This window comes from Hyperolius riggenbachi, chromosome 12 (genome assembly GCF_040937935.1).
Source record: "Hyperolius riggenbachi isolate aHypRig1 chromosome 12, aHypRig1.pri, whole genome shotgun sequence".
In the NCBI taxonomy this organism is placed as follows: Eukaryota; Metazoa; Chordata; class Amphibia; order Anura; family Hyperoliidae; genus Hyperolius; species Hyperolius riggenbachi.
The window spans coordinates 168,234,429-168,249,919 of NC_090657.1; the positions used below are offsets into that span (position 1 = coordinate 168,234,429).

General features: G+C 44.2%; 1 long non-coding RNA gene across 2 annotated transcripts in view; it reads left to right on the forward strand.

The window, feature by feature from the left end:
* Positions 1-15,491, forward strand: part of LOC137541790 (uncharacterized) — a 318,006-nt gene that overhangs the window by 173,852 nt on the left and 128,663 nt on the right. For both annotated transcript variants that reach the window (XR_011025269.1, XR_011025268.1), the window contains exon 4: positions 4,529-4,635. This is a non-coding gene — a long non-coding RNA (uncharacterized lncRNA). The remainder of the gene's footprint in view (positions 1-4,528; positions 4,636-15,491) is intronic.

Genomic DNA, 15,491 nt, shown 5'->3' on the forward strand with positions numbered 1-15,491 from the left:
GTGTGTCTCCTATATGATATATTTAACTGACATTTTTTATTGTAACAACCAACGATATATACAGGAAAATCATGACGATTAACAAAGTTTCCCAAACTTCCGCATCCCACTGTAAAGGTAATAACACAGAGGGTCTGATTAAACTGCAGGTATTGAAATACTGGCTGCATGTAAATGTCATATTGGCACTACATTGCGCACAGATAAAAACTGATTCAGTTATCATCTTAGCGCTTGTAATTAGGGACAAGTGCACAGATATCTCAGAAATCCAAATTTTGCAATTTCCAGTTGAACGTCAGAATTACTAGTAACTTTGGAAAGTTATGTAAAAGTATGTTAAACTGATTTTTTTTCTCGCATAAATAGCGAAACAGAAAAACAAGCAACAAAAGAAAAAGTTTTTGATTGCCGTAAGTGTGTTCGTGTCTATTAAGCATGCTCAAAAGACGTCAATGTCAAAATCTGCAATAGACTACAATTATTTTAACCCAGGATTGAAGTTCAACCCAATAAATAGCTGATACCCACTTTCCTACGAGAAATCTTTGCCTTTTCTCAAACAGATCATCAGGGTCTGTATGGCTGATATTGTGGTGAAACCCCTCCCAGAGTGTTATGTCATGACAGTTTACTGTCTGTGAACCTCGTTGCATTGTGGGAAATAACATCTTTTTCCAACTCCAAGCAAGCAGTATCTCCGTCTGTGCATAGAACTCTCAGTAATATTCTGTACAGATCACCTGACAGAACTGAAGATTAGGGCTGCTCAAATCCGGATCCGGGAGATACTCGGATAGTTGCTATCCGGATATGTCCCAGTAAACCTGTGTGGGGTGGGCGGGGAGGTCAAGCTTACCTGTCTGATGCAGGGCCGGAGCTACCATAGGAAAAAATAGGCAGCTGCCCCAGGGCCCCAGAGCCTGTAGGGGCCCCCAAGTTGTCCCTCCCCATCTTAACTAACTCTGCACAGTCCCTGGGGAGCAACTGTTAAGTTGGGAGGTGATTGGGGGAGGGTCAGCAGCCAGCTCAGGGGCCCAGGAGGGAAATTTAGCTGCAACAAAGGGCCTCTGACGCTTTTTGGTCAGGGGGTGTCTGTTGGGGGGCCCCTAGGCTAATTTTGCCCTAGGGCCCAATTGTTACTTGAACCGGCCCTGGTCTGATGTTTTCTTCGTCCGTCCCTGGCGCCTCCCACTATGCGGTCCATGCGCATCACGTGACTACAAACACTTCCTCCTTCAACCCGGAAGGAGGAAGTGTTTGTAGTCACGTGACCGCCGTGCAAATTTGGATTTTGTGCAGTTTGTTTGGAATTTTGCATGCAATTTTTCGAATTTCTGTGGATTCGTACTAAGGCAATTCCGATTATACCTAATTGCGATTGCTGTATGATTGCCAAGTTACCTGTTTAACATTAGAAAATAATTTTTTAATGCATTGCTTGGAAACTTGCTTTTTTCTGAACTGTCTTCAGCACCACATATCACTTATGCCCCATTGCTTCGCTAGCTCTGTATATTTTATTAATATTATTCATTTCTTTTTATATTTTTAAATCAATGTACTCATTTTATGAAAATCAGTCGATCCAAGCAGCACCTCACTATCTCATGAACGATGATCAGCTATGTGATTATTAGTGGGATTATCCAGGTCCTGTCAGGCAGCCATACATCACTCCATGCATGGGCAGATCTATGAGACAAGGAATCTAATCACAGAGAGATCTGCTGCTTGCCCATACACCACAAACCGACTTCTGATAGATTTCAGCATGAAATCTATTCGTAATCAGCCTAGCTCTGCCCCTTCCTCCTCCTCCCAAGTGTCATAGTGTCCCCCCAGGTGCCCATACTCAGTAAAGCATCACATGTCCACCACCACAGCGACTCCAAGCCTTCTCGCGTCACCACGAGTGCATGTACCATGTGACACCAGGCGCATGCAGTGACGTCACACATGCACCTGGTGATATGTAATGCAGGCAGTGACGGCGGACATGGGGGAGGCCAGGAGTGGCACACGAGGGGGAGACAACACCTTTACACTTGAGGGGACACTGGCTGGAGATCCATCAGGTGCATCATTTGTCATGATATGAAACGCCATTACCGCCACGCTCCTGATCAAGCACTTGTGACCGGTAATTTCCAGCTTGTCCGATCAATCGATTTGGCCGATTTTCAATGGAAATCAGTTGAGATATTTATCGGGCAGCCTTGTTGCACCACCGATTCCCTCCGATTGGATACAATGATAGAATTGGAAGGTGGATGGGGTCGCAGCGTTGAGTGATGTGTGTGCACCTTTAGGAGAAGCCATGTAAGGAGCAGTCTGTATGCCCCATTCACATGACACTTGCAGTAGACAGCAGTGATTCATTCTCACATGTCACTATCACTTTTAGCATCTGCATATGAAGGTCTCGGCATCCAGTCTCATCATCTCTCCCCCTCATACAGGACAGCAGAGAAAGTCATGGAGGCTCAGGTAGAGTCAGTTACTTGTGATAAGGGGACATTCCTTCTATTATCCTGTATAGTGTGAATGTAACCAGTATATGGTTAGTACCCCTATAGGTCTGTGTTCCTGGATTCTCAAAGGCTTCCTTGCTGCAAGGTTGTGCAGAATTCTGAAAAGCCTCAGACTGAAGCCTTCTTGTTTAGTTTGCTGTACGAGTGAAGCTGCGTACACACCTGAGATTCTCTTCATCTGAATGATCAAGTTTCAGGTGTTACCTGATGTTGCTGGGCTTATCCTTGGCAGATAGGCAGAGGTGTCCCCAGTATTATGTAGCCTCCAGTACAGATAGCAAGAGGGGCCCCCATTACTAGATAGCATCCCCCACTAAAGGTAGTCATAAGTGATCTCCAGTATAGATAGTCAGAGGTACCTCTCAGTATGGGTAGCCAGAGGGGCCACAAGTAATAGGTACCCCAGCTTGTGGTCCGATGGGCCCCCAGTATAGGGTGCCAGAGTTATCCCCCCTTTATAGGAAGCCAAAAGCTGACTTACAGTATAGGTAGCCTACTCAGTAATACGGGTAGTTAGAGGGGCTCCCTAGCATATGTAGCCTGAAGTAGCCCCCTCCCCAGTATAGATAGCCAGAAGTAGCTTCCCCATATAGGTAGCTCACTCAGTATAAGTAGGCCCCCAGTATAGGTTTCCAGATGTGACCCCTCCCTCATCCAGAGTAGCACTAGCAAAGCGGCGGAGAGACTTTAACTTGCCTCTTTAGGCCCCACCAGTGATCTACCTTCTCGAGGCATCCCTGTCTATATGATTCCATTGCCGTCTTAAAGAGACACTGAAGCGGAAAAAAATTATGATATAATTATTTGTATGTGTAGTACAGCTCAGAAATAAAACATTAGGAGCAGAGACATAAGTCTAATATTGTTTCCAGTACAGGAAAAGTTAAGAAACGCCAGTTGTTATCTATGCAAAGAAGACATTGAGCTCCACGACTTTCAAAGTCGCAGAGAGCTCTGTCTTCTGAAGCTTATTATCTCAAGTGTCTGTCACTGTATTTTCTTTTTCTCTCCAGAGGACAGGTCAAAAGTTCACAAGACTGCTCTGTAAAATCATTTAGAATGCTGAGTAGTGTGTGAACTGCAAATATTAGAGAATGATGTAAAAAACACTATATAACTGAAAATTAAAATATGAGGATATTTTCTTTGCTACCAATGTTCTAGTAATTATCCGTACTATGCAACCAATTCATTACATCATATTTTTTTTTTTTCGCTTCAGTGTCTCTTTAAGTCATATGACCTGTCAGTGGGTCACGTGATGAGAGAAGGTGCTGTAGTCATGGAGATGGTGATGCCTGGAGAAGGTAGATTGCTGATTTTCTCCTCTGCTCCTCTCGTGATACTCAGCACCTCAGGAGGTTTACCGCGGGTCTCCCTAAGGCTCGCCGTGGATCCCCTTTTTGCCACTGGCAATATGGCAATAGCCCCCCCCCCCCCCCCCCCTTGGCTGCAGGCCTCATAGCAGCTGCTATGTCTGCTTTGGTGATCCCCACGCCACTGGATTTAATGCTTCCAGCTCCATACTGCTTCCAAACACATAATAGACAGATCTAAAAGACTTTCAGAAATTGTATTGAAATGTGCCAAAACAGCTAATTATCCTGGGTCAATTTCCTGCCAGTGTAGAAATAAAAGTAAAAGCTTTTCCAGCATTTCTCGACCCTGTGTCTGATGTGATCTTGCTTCATGTGTGATATATTCACTAAGAGTCACCCTGCAACAAAAGTTGGCTTCCCCCTGAAATTGGCCCTAGACTATGATAAACATATAACTACAGTAGGGATTCACTTGTGAGCCCCTCTGAGGGACAGTCAGTGATGTGACTATAAACTTTTCACAGTGCTGTGGAAGATGTCGGCGCTGTATAAATACTTTATAAAAATAATGTAATAATAACTGTCTGTGAAAAAACTTGATGCTAAGAAAAATAATTGACTTCATTATTTATTCCGTATTAAGCTAAAATCTGACTTTGAGTTTTGATTCAACAGAATATTTTAAACTTGAGAAGAAATGGTAACACTGGGACTAACGTACCTGGAGGTGGGACCTAGACCTCAGACTAAGGGGACTTGCAGCGCTGCCCAAGCTGTGACATGTAAGTTTGCATTTTTTATACAGGTATAATAAAATGTTATGGTGCGATATTACGCTATGGTTGGCTCCATTATTATGTGTTTGGAGTGAATGGGCATTAGAGGCCTTCACAGACTGCTGCGCTGACAGAGATTGCTGGATAATGCGTGGGGCGGCCTAGATGACCACAATGTGGTGCAGACCCTATCTAGCACTCTATGACCGCCTAACGCCAGTCGACGGCCGCAGAGTGGCTCCCCTAGGACTGCCTAATGCCGATTGGCGTAAAGTCCTGGGAGAGGAGGTTAGCGTTTTTCTGTTTACAGTGCTACGATCTATGACAATGCTGTCCCTTCCAGTGGCCCACAATGTGATCCCCTCTGCAGCGAGCTGTTAAAGCTACAGAGCACTGAACAGCCTGGTCACTAGGGGGGTGTAAGCCTGTGGTCCTTAAGGTGGCCATGCACTGGTCGATTTGCCATCAGATTGACCAACAGATAGACTCCTCTCTGATCGAATCTGATTAGAGAGGGATCGTATGGCTGCCTTTACTGCAAACAGATTGTGAATTGATTTCAGCGTGAAACCGATCACAATCTGCGGAGCTGCCGCCACCGCCCGCCCGCATACATTACCTGATCCGGATGGCGCGAGTCCCTGGTCTCTGCTGTCTTCTTCTACGCGCTCGGCTCCAGCTTCACTGAACTTCCTGTCCGGGGAAGTTTAAACAGTAGAGGGTGCTCTACTGTTTAAACTTCCTGCCGGGACAGGAAGAAGTGAAGCCTGCCGGACTCGGAGCCCAGCGGAGAAGGACAGCAGGGGCACGCGCCGGCGGAACAGGTAATGTATTGCCGTTGTATTGTGTCGGTCGTCGGGCATTCGAACGCCGCTATCGACGCACTCCCGACCCACCGGCGATCGAGCGAAATCTTCCGCACGGACAGGAACGACGGGAATCGACTGTAACGATCGATTTCGGTCGGAAATCGATAGTTCGGTCAACGTTTGCGCAACAATTTCACAGCAGATTCAATCACAGTGATCGAATCTGCTGTATATCGGCTGGAAAATCGTTAGGTGTATGGGCCCCATAAAGTGGATAATTAGGTGAGGTGGCAGTAATATTATCAAGCAATCGTTGTCCTTCCACTAAAAAGATCTGTCAGTTGAAGTGACCTGCAAGAACTCCAATAGACTGTGGGTTGTTTTTTTTTTGGGACTCATTGATCCTCTAGTGCACTTTTGCATTGTGTATATTGTTCTTTGATTTATTGTTTTAGGAGCGCACCACCATTTTTGCACTTGACTTTATGATATTTGTTTGATGTCAGCGCAATATTGTTTTGAGAATATTGTAAATCACAATACAAATGAAAATGGCATGGGTGAAATGCGATATTTTGCTCGACAAAATTCAGGGAGGCAAAACACACGGTAAGCAAATGCTCACTCCCAGCCACAAATCCGCCATTTTAATATGGTCAGCAGACAGCCTGTCAGCCAATCAAGTGCAATGCTGCACACCCATGCCTGCGGTACCAAATCTAGCAGGAATTGCATAAGTTCAGCTACATTCAGGTGAGAGGGTTCGGTCGGACATAATCAAAGATTATGTCACTAGCAGGGTGCATCAGAAATGGAGGGGGGCCAGAAATGCAGATGATTCCCTGCAAGCATTTTTTCGTCCAACTTTCAATGAGGAATCGCGTGTGCTGTGCGAAAAGCAGTGCAGGTAGTATCGTTTTATTGGGTTTTTTTTAATGGAATACACAATGGCAGAGGTTTCCTGAAAACGCAGCAGCCATTACAACTGTTTTTGCATGCGATTTCTGCCTCAGAGGTAATTTCTACATACAACTAATTCCTATAGCTCTCAATGAGACTTTTCCACTGGTCAGCATACAGGGAGCACACTTGTCCTTCTGTTCCCGTGGGCATTTTCCAGGTTTCTGGCTCTCTCCGATCGCATTTCCAATATCCTGCACTGGAATTTTTGCATTTGTTCAATACTTGCTGAATTGCAGAGAAAATACATTGTAACTGTAAACATAGACGTTGTCTGGAAAAAAAGCAGAAGGCTGTCCGGAACTCAGGCAAATGTGAAACATCTTTTGTTCCCGAGCCTGCCATTGATATCAATGGCAACACGCTCAAAATTCACACAAGTGTGATACCTACCTGAGACTGCCTCAGCCATGTCAGGTTCTTTTGTCAGTAGGCTGCTTCCGAGTCACAGATGGTGGGAAAATATACAGGGAGTGCAGAATTATTAGGCAAGTGGTATTTTTGAGGAATAATTGTATTATTGAACAACAATCATGTTCTCAATGGACCCAAAAAACTCATTAATATCAAAGCTGAATATTTTTGAAAGTAGTTTTTAGTTTGTTTTTAGTTTTAGCTATTTTAGGGGGATATCTGTGTGTGCAGGTGACTATTACTGTGCATCATTATTAGGAAACTTAACAAAAAACAAATATATACCCATTTCAATTATTTATTTTTACCAGTGAAACCAATATAACATCTCAACATTCACAAATATACATTTCTGCCATTCAAAAACAAAACAAAAATAAATCAGTGACCAATATAGCCACCTTTCTTTGCAAGGACACTCAAAAGCCTGCCATCCATGGATTCTGTCAGTGTTTTGATCTGTTCACCATCAACATTGCGTGCAGCAGCAACCACAGCCTCCCAGACACTGTTCAGAGAGGTGTACTGTTTTCCCTCCTTGTAAATCTCACATTTTATGATGGACCACAGGTTCTCAATGGGGTTCAGATCTGGTGAACAAGGAGGCCATGTCATTAGTTTTTATTCTTTTATAACCTTTCTTGCCAGCCACGCTGTGGAGTACTTGGACGCGTGTGATGGAGCATTGTCCTGCATGAAAATCATGTTTTTCTTGAAGGATGCAGACTTCTTCCTGTACCACTGCTTGAAGAAGGTGTCTTCCAAAAACTAGCAGTAGGACTGGGAGTTGAGCTTGACTCCATCCTCAACCCGAAAAGGCCCCACAAGCTCATCTTTGATTATACCAGCCCAAACCAGTACTCCACCTCCACCTTGCTGTCATCTGAGTCGGACTGGAGCTCGCTGCCCTTTACCAATCCAGCCACGGGCCCATCCATCTGGCCCATCAAGACTCACTCTCATTTCATCAGTCCATAAAACCTTAGAGAAATCAGTCTTGAGATATTTCTTGGCCCAGTCTTGACGTTTCAGCTTGTGTCTTGTTCAGTGATGTTCGTCTTTCAGCCTTTCTTACCTTGGCCATGTCTCTGAGTATTGCACACCTTGTGCTTTTGGGCACTCCAGTGATGTTGCAGCTTTGAAATATGGCCAAACTGGTGGCAAGTGGCATCTTGGCAGCTGCACGCTTGACTTTTCTCAGTTCATGGGCAGTTATTTTGCGCCTTGGTTTTTCCACACGCTTCTTGCAACCCTGTTCACTATTTTAAATGAAACGCTTGATTGTTCGATGATCACGCTTCAGAAGCTTTGCAATTTTAAGAGTGCTGCATCCCTCTGCAAGATATCTCACTATTTTTGACTTTTCTGAGCCTGTCAAGTCCTTCTTTTGACCCATTTTGCCAACGGAAAGGAAGTTGCCTAATAATTATGCACACCTGATATAGGGTGTTGATGTCATTAGACCACACCCCGTTCTCATTACAGAGATGCACATCACCTAATATGCTTAATTGGTAGTAGGCTTTCGAGCCTATACAGCTTGGAGTAAGACAACATGCATAAAGAGGATGATGTGGTCAAAATACTCATTTGCCTAATAATTCTGCACTCCCTGTAGTGCCTGCTGCATTTTTTCAGACATTACAACTGTTGATCGGAATCCCCATAGCCCCATGCACTGACATGGCGAATGGATTCAGGTGCGATTTCGCTTTGGCATGGCTGCCGCTTCTGTTCAAAAACGAACAAACCACCCGAGTGGAAGCCAGAGCTGAGGAGTCAGTCGGAGCAATTTTGGATATCTGGAGTTGTAGTGGGTGGTTTCGATAAACTGAGGAGTCGGGAGTCAGATAATTTTTGTACCAAATCCATAGCCTTGGTAAGGCTCGAGGAGTCAGAGCAATTTTGGGTACCTGGAGTCGGTGGTTTCATAAACTGAGGAGTCGGATGATTTTTGCACCGACTCCACAGCCCTGATGGAAAATTAGCTCTGTCTTTTAGGACACTATCCAGTTAGGGGATCCATGACCTTCCACTAAAACAGAGATTTCAGACACTGGGCAAAACCTTTTATTCCAGAAGGTCTTGATGCTCCTGAGACTTTAACAGACTGCTCAAATTACTCTGTGCTAGTTGCAGTAAAGCAGCCTGATCACCCTTTTGTGTCTTGCAATCTGTTATACATTTTATTCATCATGTTACATTTGTCACTGACTGCAATTACCAGTTCTATATTTAGTACCAGTGATCATATTTGGTGTAGACCATTGTAATTTTAACAGCATGTTCCTTGCTTTGTGCAGTGCCACAGAATATGTTGGTGCTTTATAAATCAATAATAATAACTAAGCCTTCTCCATGCTTCACAGTAGGTCTGGTGTTCTTTTCTTTGAAAGCGCCATATTTCTTGCCAGTAAATTCCAGTACCAGCTTACCAAAGGACATTCCTCTAGATCCATTGTGGAATGTCCGTTTGCATTTCAGCAAATCCCAGGTTGGCTTTTTTTTCTCCAACAGCAGTGGCTTAACTACCATAAGGCTGCAGGTGCTAAAAGCACCAGGTGTAGCCATGGTTAGGGGTGCCGCTGTGGTGCTCAGTCACTGTGTTCTTCCACCTGGGACCTTTTTTCATAGTTTGGGCAACATAAAAATAGCAGCAGGTAATGCAGGGAACTGTACTACTTCCTGCACTAGAAGTCGCACCCCTTCCTGTCCTGTGGGCAATGTCTCCTTGCTCTCTACTGCAGTGAGTGAATGTGCAGAGCAGCAGGGTGAGTAGAGAGAATGATTGCTGTGCTGCAGCTTGAAAATTAGCAGGGAGAGGTGGCAGGATGTGTTTAGTGCTCCAGAAGTTGCCTGTCATTAGTAGCCATGTGCACTGGCTGCTGTAACACCAGAGTGCCCTAGGCTATTGATTATATTATTTACCCTGTTCAGAGTACCTGATCAATAATGCAGGGCAGTCTGCTGTTGCAGAAGCCAGTGAAACAGGTGCTGATAGCCGACTTCTGTAGTAAGCAGAGAAGCAAGCTCCAGGCAAATTAGATTAGCTTGATTGCAGGTAATCCTCCCACCCTGTTGTCTTCCCTCATGACCCTTTCCTCTTTTAATTTTAGTGGCTTCTTTTAACAGCGTGTCCCTGCCAAACAGCACTGGTGATGTCTGCAGTCCTAGTGAGAGGTCTTCCTGCCATTTCTCTTCACCCATCAGGCTCTCTGTCTTGTGCCTCTACCTTTTCTTCCCCCTCCTCCTCCTATGCATCCCCCTCTTTCATATGTCCCCTTCTTCTGACTGTCCTCAGAGGAGCTCATAATCTAATCGTACCATAGTCAGTCTAATGTCCTACCATATTATTATTGTGTATTTATATAGCACTGACATCTTCTGCAGATCTGTATAGAGTGCAGAGTTTCATGACGGTTAGCTCCGTTCACATTCAGGTGACTCCTTTTTCCCCAAAATTCCCCCCAAATTTGCAGCAACACACTCGGCACCCCAACCGTCAACCCTCCCATCAAAACAAATTGGTTGTTTAGGGGTATGTCTGTAAATAATCAGCACCAAATGTCAAATTCCATGGGTACTCCACTTTCCAGCAGAGGAATTATCCTGTATGGTCATCCATTGAGTTCACTGCCACTCTAACAGTACCAAATGATGTGATCAGACACTCGCGGAACTTGGCCTTGAAGTTCAGCTTCAAGCTACCTACACCTCTTGTGTAAAAACATTTAAAACAAACCTCCCACAGGCGATTGGCACCCTAAAAAAGAGCACAGAAACAACGGGAGCCTAAATGGTGCAGTATGTCTCAAGTTAAATGGCAAATGTAAAAAAAAAAAAAAAAAAGGTTGTGGTACTCACAAAGGTAGGTTGCACAAGGGGCAACTAACCACTTTATAACCCCAACTCCACTCGGGTGATCAGCTGGAAATGGATCCGACCACATTTTTGGCAAAACAACAAAGGACTTATCAGTGGTGGAGTCACTGGGTACCACTGGAGGGTGGGAAGCACAAAGGGGGAAGAGGCACTTAATGGTAGATAAAACTGTGTTAAAACAGCTAAAATAATAACAGGAGAGATGGCTTGACTCAAAAACAACGCATTCATACACATAGGGCTTGATTCACAAAGCGGTGCAAAGTGTTTGCACGCCTGTGAAAAGCCCTTTATCACGCCTAAACTCAGTTTAGGAGTGATAAGAAGAAACTCGCGCGATCTCCCGCGCGCAAAGTTTTGCGCGCGTAGCGCACCGCGCTGCGCGCGCAGTGTGCCCTGCTTCTCGCGCAGCGTCCATTGAGCCCTATGGGACTTTGCGCGCGCAGCGCGGTGCGCTACGCGCGCAAAACTTTGCGCGCGGGAGCTTCGCGCGAAGAGCAGCACAAATCGGTGATAACTCAGCTTTGCACCGCTTATCACGCCTAAAGTCTTTTAGGCGTGATAACTGAGTTATCACCGCTTTGTGAATCAAGCCCATAGTGTATTTGTATATGTTTACACGTGCTTTGCTGTGCTGCCACTGCCTGAGGCTCCCGCTGCTTGCCGTTACCCCCCCCCCCCCCCCCCCCTGATTAGTGAATGGGAATATAATCATATTACATTATAAAAGTATTACATTATTTTACATTTTAAATTATCTGTTTCCCTCCCACACCAAAAATTACCCAAATACATTTTTTAATAAAAAAAAAAAAATTACAATTAAAAAAAAAACCAACATAAATAGTTACCTAAGGGTGACATTTTAAATATACATGTCAATAGAGTATCTTATTATATTTTTTTTAAATTATAAGCTTGTAAATAGTGATGGACGCACATTGAAAAAATGCACCTTTATTTCTAAATAAAATATCGGCGCCATAAATTATGATAGGGATATAATTTAAACGGTGTAATAACCGTGACAAATGGGCAAATAAAATACATGAGTTTTAATTACGGTAGCATGTATTAATTTTAAACTATAATGGCCAAAACTGAAAAATAATGATTTTTTTCCATTTCTTTCTTAATCTTCCTGTTAAAATGGATTTAGAAAAAAATAATTCTTAGCAAATTGTACTACCCAAAGAAAGCCTAATTAGTGGCGGACAAAACAAGATATAGATCAATTGTGATAAGTAGCAATAAAGTTATTGGCGAATGAATGGGAGGTGAACGGATGCATACGATTTTTAACACTGTAGGCTTGAGTGGTTAAATTTTACAATTTTCACATTGGTGGTCCTTTAACACTAGTCTAATGAAAGTCTATGGGTAAATTCATATTGCCCGTGGTGTGGTGCGCCGGAAGTCCTCAAGCTGACTTGCTTCCAAAACTAGGTTACCGCATGTATCTGCGTCGACATGCGGCAGACCGGAAGTCATATGGTGATGCGTGTCAGCGTGAAAACCCGTCGCAGGTTTTACAATATGCTTCTGCGCACGTCCTCTCTTGGCCAGATACCAACAGGGAATACTGCATAGTAGCACGGTATTTCCTAAAGGCCTGTTTTTGGTGGTGCGATGTGGCAGGCGCACCGCAGCACTGACGACAATTTGCAGTGTGAAACCTACCGTAGGCTTTGTTATGATCACTGTGTAACCCAGAGTTCACAAGTTAAGCTTTGTAACATTACTAAATACCCCAAATAAACTCATTTTGTTTTTGTGTTTTTTGTATTTTTTTTAATCTGAACACAGAATAAACCAGCATATAGGTTTTTTTTATTTTTTCAAATGTGAAGAACTGAAGTTTTCTTATGTTCAGTAACTCGGCTTCTAGGAACTGCAGGGTGTGTTTGTGCTTATCTGGAAATCATTCCATTCCTAGTAAGAAAAACAAAAGTTTTCTTTCTTGAAACAGAAAGAATCTGCGATAAATACACATTGCTTGTTCTGCATAATACAGTTCCCTTATATGATAGCTTTCTCTGGAAGACAGTTCAGTGAGAGTGTCTTCTGCCTCACACTACTTACTGCATTGTGCTATTTCCTTATCTCCAGCCTACATCAGTCTAATCTGATGCTTCTCCCTGACATGGTTTATGTTCTGCTCAGTACCTCCCTGCTGAAATTGCTGCACTGATTCTTCTGCATAGCTCTGTCAGCCTATATAGGCAATACACATTCCTGCAAGCACTGTCTGAGCCTGCAGGAGGATAACCGTCCCCACTCAGTTTTCCAGGTCTGTGAAACAGGAACTGGTTGGTCGATAGGTATGTTCATTGGCGGCAATTACATTTCTGCACTTCTGATCGGAAGTCGTCACTTACGATCGGAACTCGAAAAACGGAAATCGAATTTCGTCTGAAATACCGCATTACTACAACTCGGTAATTTTATCCCAATCGCAGAACTCGGAAGCATTGGACCAATCAGCGAATGCAGAAACAACTCAGAAGTATTTGGCCAATCAGAGAATGCAAAAAAATGGGCAAAATTAGGACTCCTCGGAAAATGGCAATCCGCAGAATCGGTTATCAGAATCGGCAATCAGCATTTCCGACCATCCCTATTGGTCACAATCCTAAAAATGTCTTTAAAGTGACACTGAAGCGGAAAAAAAGTATGATATAATGAATTGTATGTGTAGTACGGATAATTACTAGAACATTAGTAGCAAAGAAAAGATTCTCATATTTTTATTTTCAGTTATATAGCTTTTTTTTTTAATTATTATTATAACATTGCATCATTCTCTAATATTTGCAGTTTTCAAACCACACTCTGCATTTTAAACTATAAAACAAGCAGAGGTAATGACCCTTTGAACTTCTCTACAGTATAATACTATCTGACGTTTTTCTTTTTTCATTGTTTCTTTGATGTATCAGTGCTTCAGAAAATAGCACTGCTCTCTGACTAATTTAGTCAGAGATGCTCAAAGAAGCTCTTTTGCATAGATAACTGAAGTTTCTTAACTCTTCCTGTACTGGAAAACAATATGAGACTCATCTGTGCTACTAATGTTTCATTTCTTAGCTGTACTACACATACAAGTCATTGGGCCTGATTCACAAAGCGGTGCTAACAGTTAGCACGCTGGTGAAAAGCCCTTTATCACGCCTAAACTCAGTTTAGGTGTGATAAGTTTAGGTGTGATAAGTTTAGGCATGATAAGTTTAAGCACCAACTGCGTTAGCACCGCAGTGCACAGCTGATCAAAAGTTTTGCGCTAGCAAAGTCTGGTGCACCTTGCATAGAGTTTAACCTCCCTGGCGGTTTATTTATTTTGCCAGGGAGGCTGCAATGTGTTTTTTTTTTAATTAAAAAAAAAATATTTCATGCAGCCAACTGAAAGTTGGCTGCATGAAAGCCCACTAGAGGGCGCTCCGGAAGCGTACTTTCGATCGCCTCCGGCAATCGAAAGTAACAAGATAGGCCGCAATGAGCGGCCTATCTTGTTTCGCTTTCCTCGTCGCCATGGCGACGAGCGGAGTGACGTCATGGACGTCAGTCGACGTCCTGACGTCAGAGCCGCCCGATCCAGCCCCTAGCGCCGGCCGGAACTGTTTGTTCCGGCTGCGCTGGGCTCGGGCGGCTGGGGGGACCCTCTTTCGCCGCTGCACGCGGCGGATCGCCGCGGAGCGGCGGCGATCGGGCAGCACACGCGGCTGGCAAAGTGCCGGCTGCGTGTGCTGCTTTTTTCAGAACGGAAATCGGCCCAGCAGGGCCTGAGCGGCGACCTCCGGCGGCATACCCCGAGCTCAGCTCGGGATTACCGCCAAGGAGGTTAATGGCGCTGCTTTGCGTGCGGGACTTTGCACGCTATCTACACTTATCTAAACTTAGCATGCCTAAACTTATCACACCTAAACTTATCACACCTAAACTTATCACGCCTAAACTGGCTTTTCACCAGCGTGGTGCAATGGTTATCACGCCTAAAGTCTCCAACTGGGTTAGCACGGCTTTGTAAATCAAGCCCATTATCTCATCAGTTTATTTTTGCTTCATACTCCCTATAAAGATAACAGCTAAAAACAGCTGCCTCCCAACAGTGGTCTGTAAACTGACAATAACAAAGGGAGGCGGCACCGGGTATTAATAAAACTATTAAAAACTGTCTCAAAAGATGAGGAAGTGTTGCTCTTACCTCTCATGAAGAATAAGGCCAGCCTTACTGGAAAAAAATAATGTTTTATTCAAGCACAAAAGCCAACACGTTTCATAGGTACTTGCCCGCTTCCTCAGGTCAATTCTGAGCAAAGCGCCTTGCTATCTGGCTGTGTTGAATGACTTCATCCTTGCACGGGCGCCTTAATGACTCAGCACATGCTGGGCTTGATACACTAAGCTGCACTGCTACTGCCGTGCAGCTTAATGACAGCAGGGAGTGTTATAATCCCCTGCGCACGCTATGCAGCCATAGCGTGCGCAGTGAAATTACGCTGTGCTCAGATAAGTGTAACAAAGCACACTTTACACTAATGAGCGCTCCACTGAACCCGTCTGGAGCCCGGTGGGTCCAGTATCTTCAAAGGATGAGATTCCTGCACTTTGATTGGCCCAACAGCCTGATTGTCACTTGACAGGCAGCCTACAGGGCCATTCAAAGTGCAGGAATCTGAATCAAAGTGCAGGAAAGGGAATCAAGCCCGTTATTACATAACTAGTAGACCCAAGCCCGTTTAAAAACAGGCTCTAGGTCTTTTCCCGTCCACCGCCGCCAGTGCGCATGCACGCACCCGC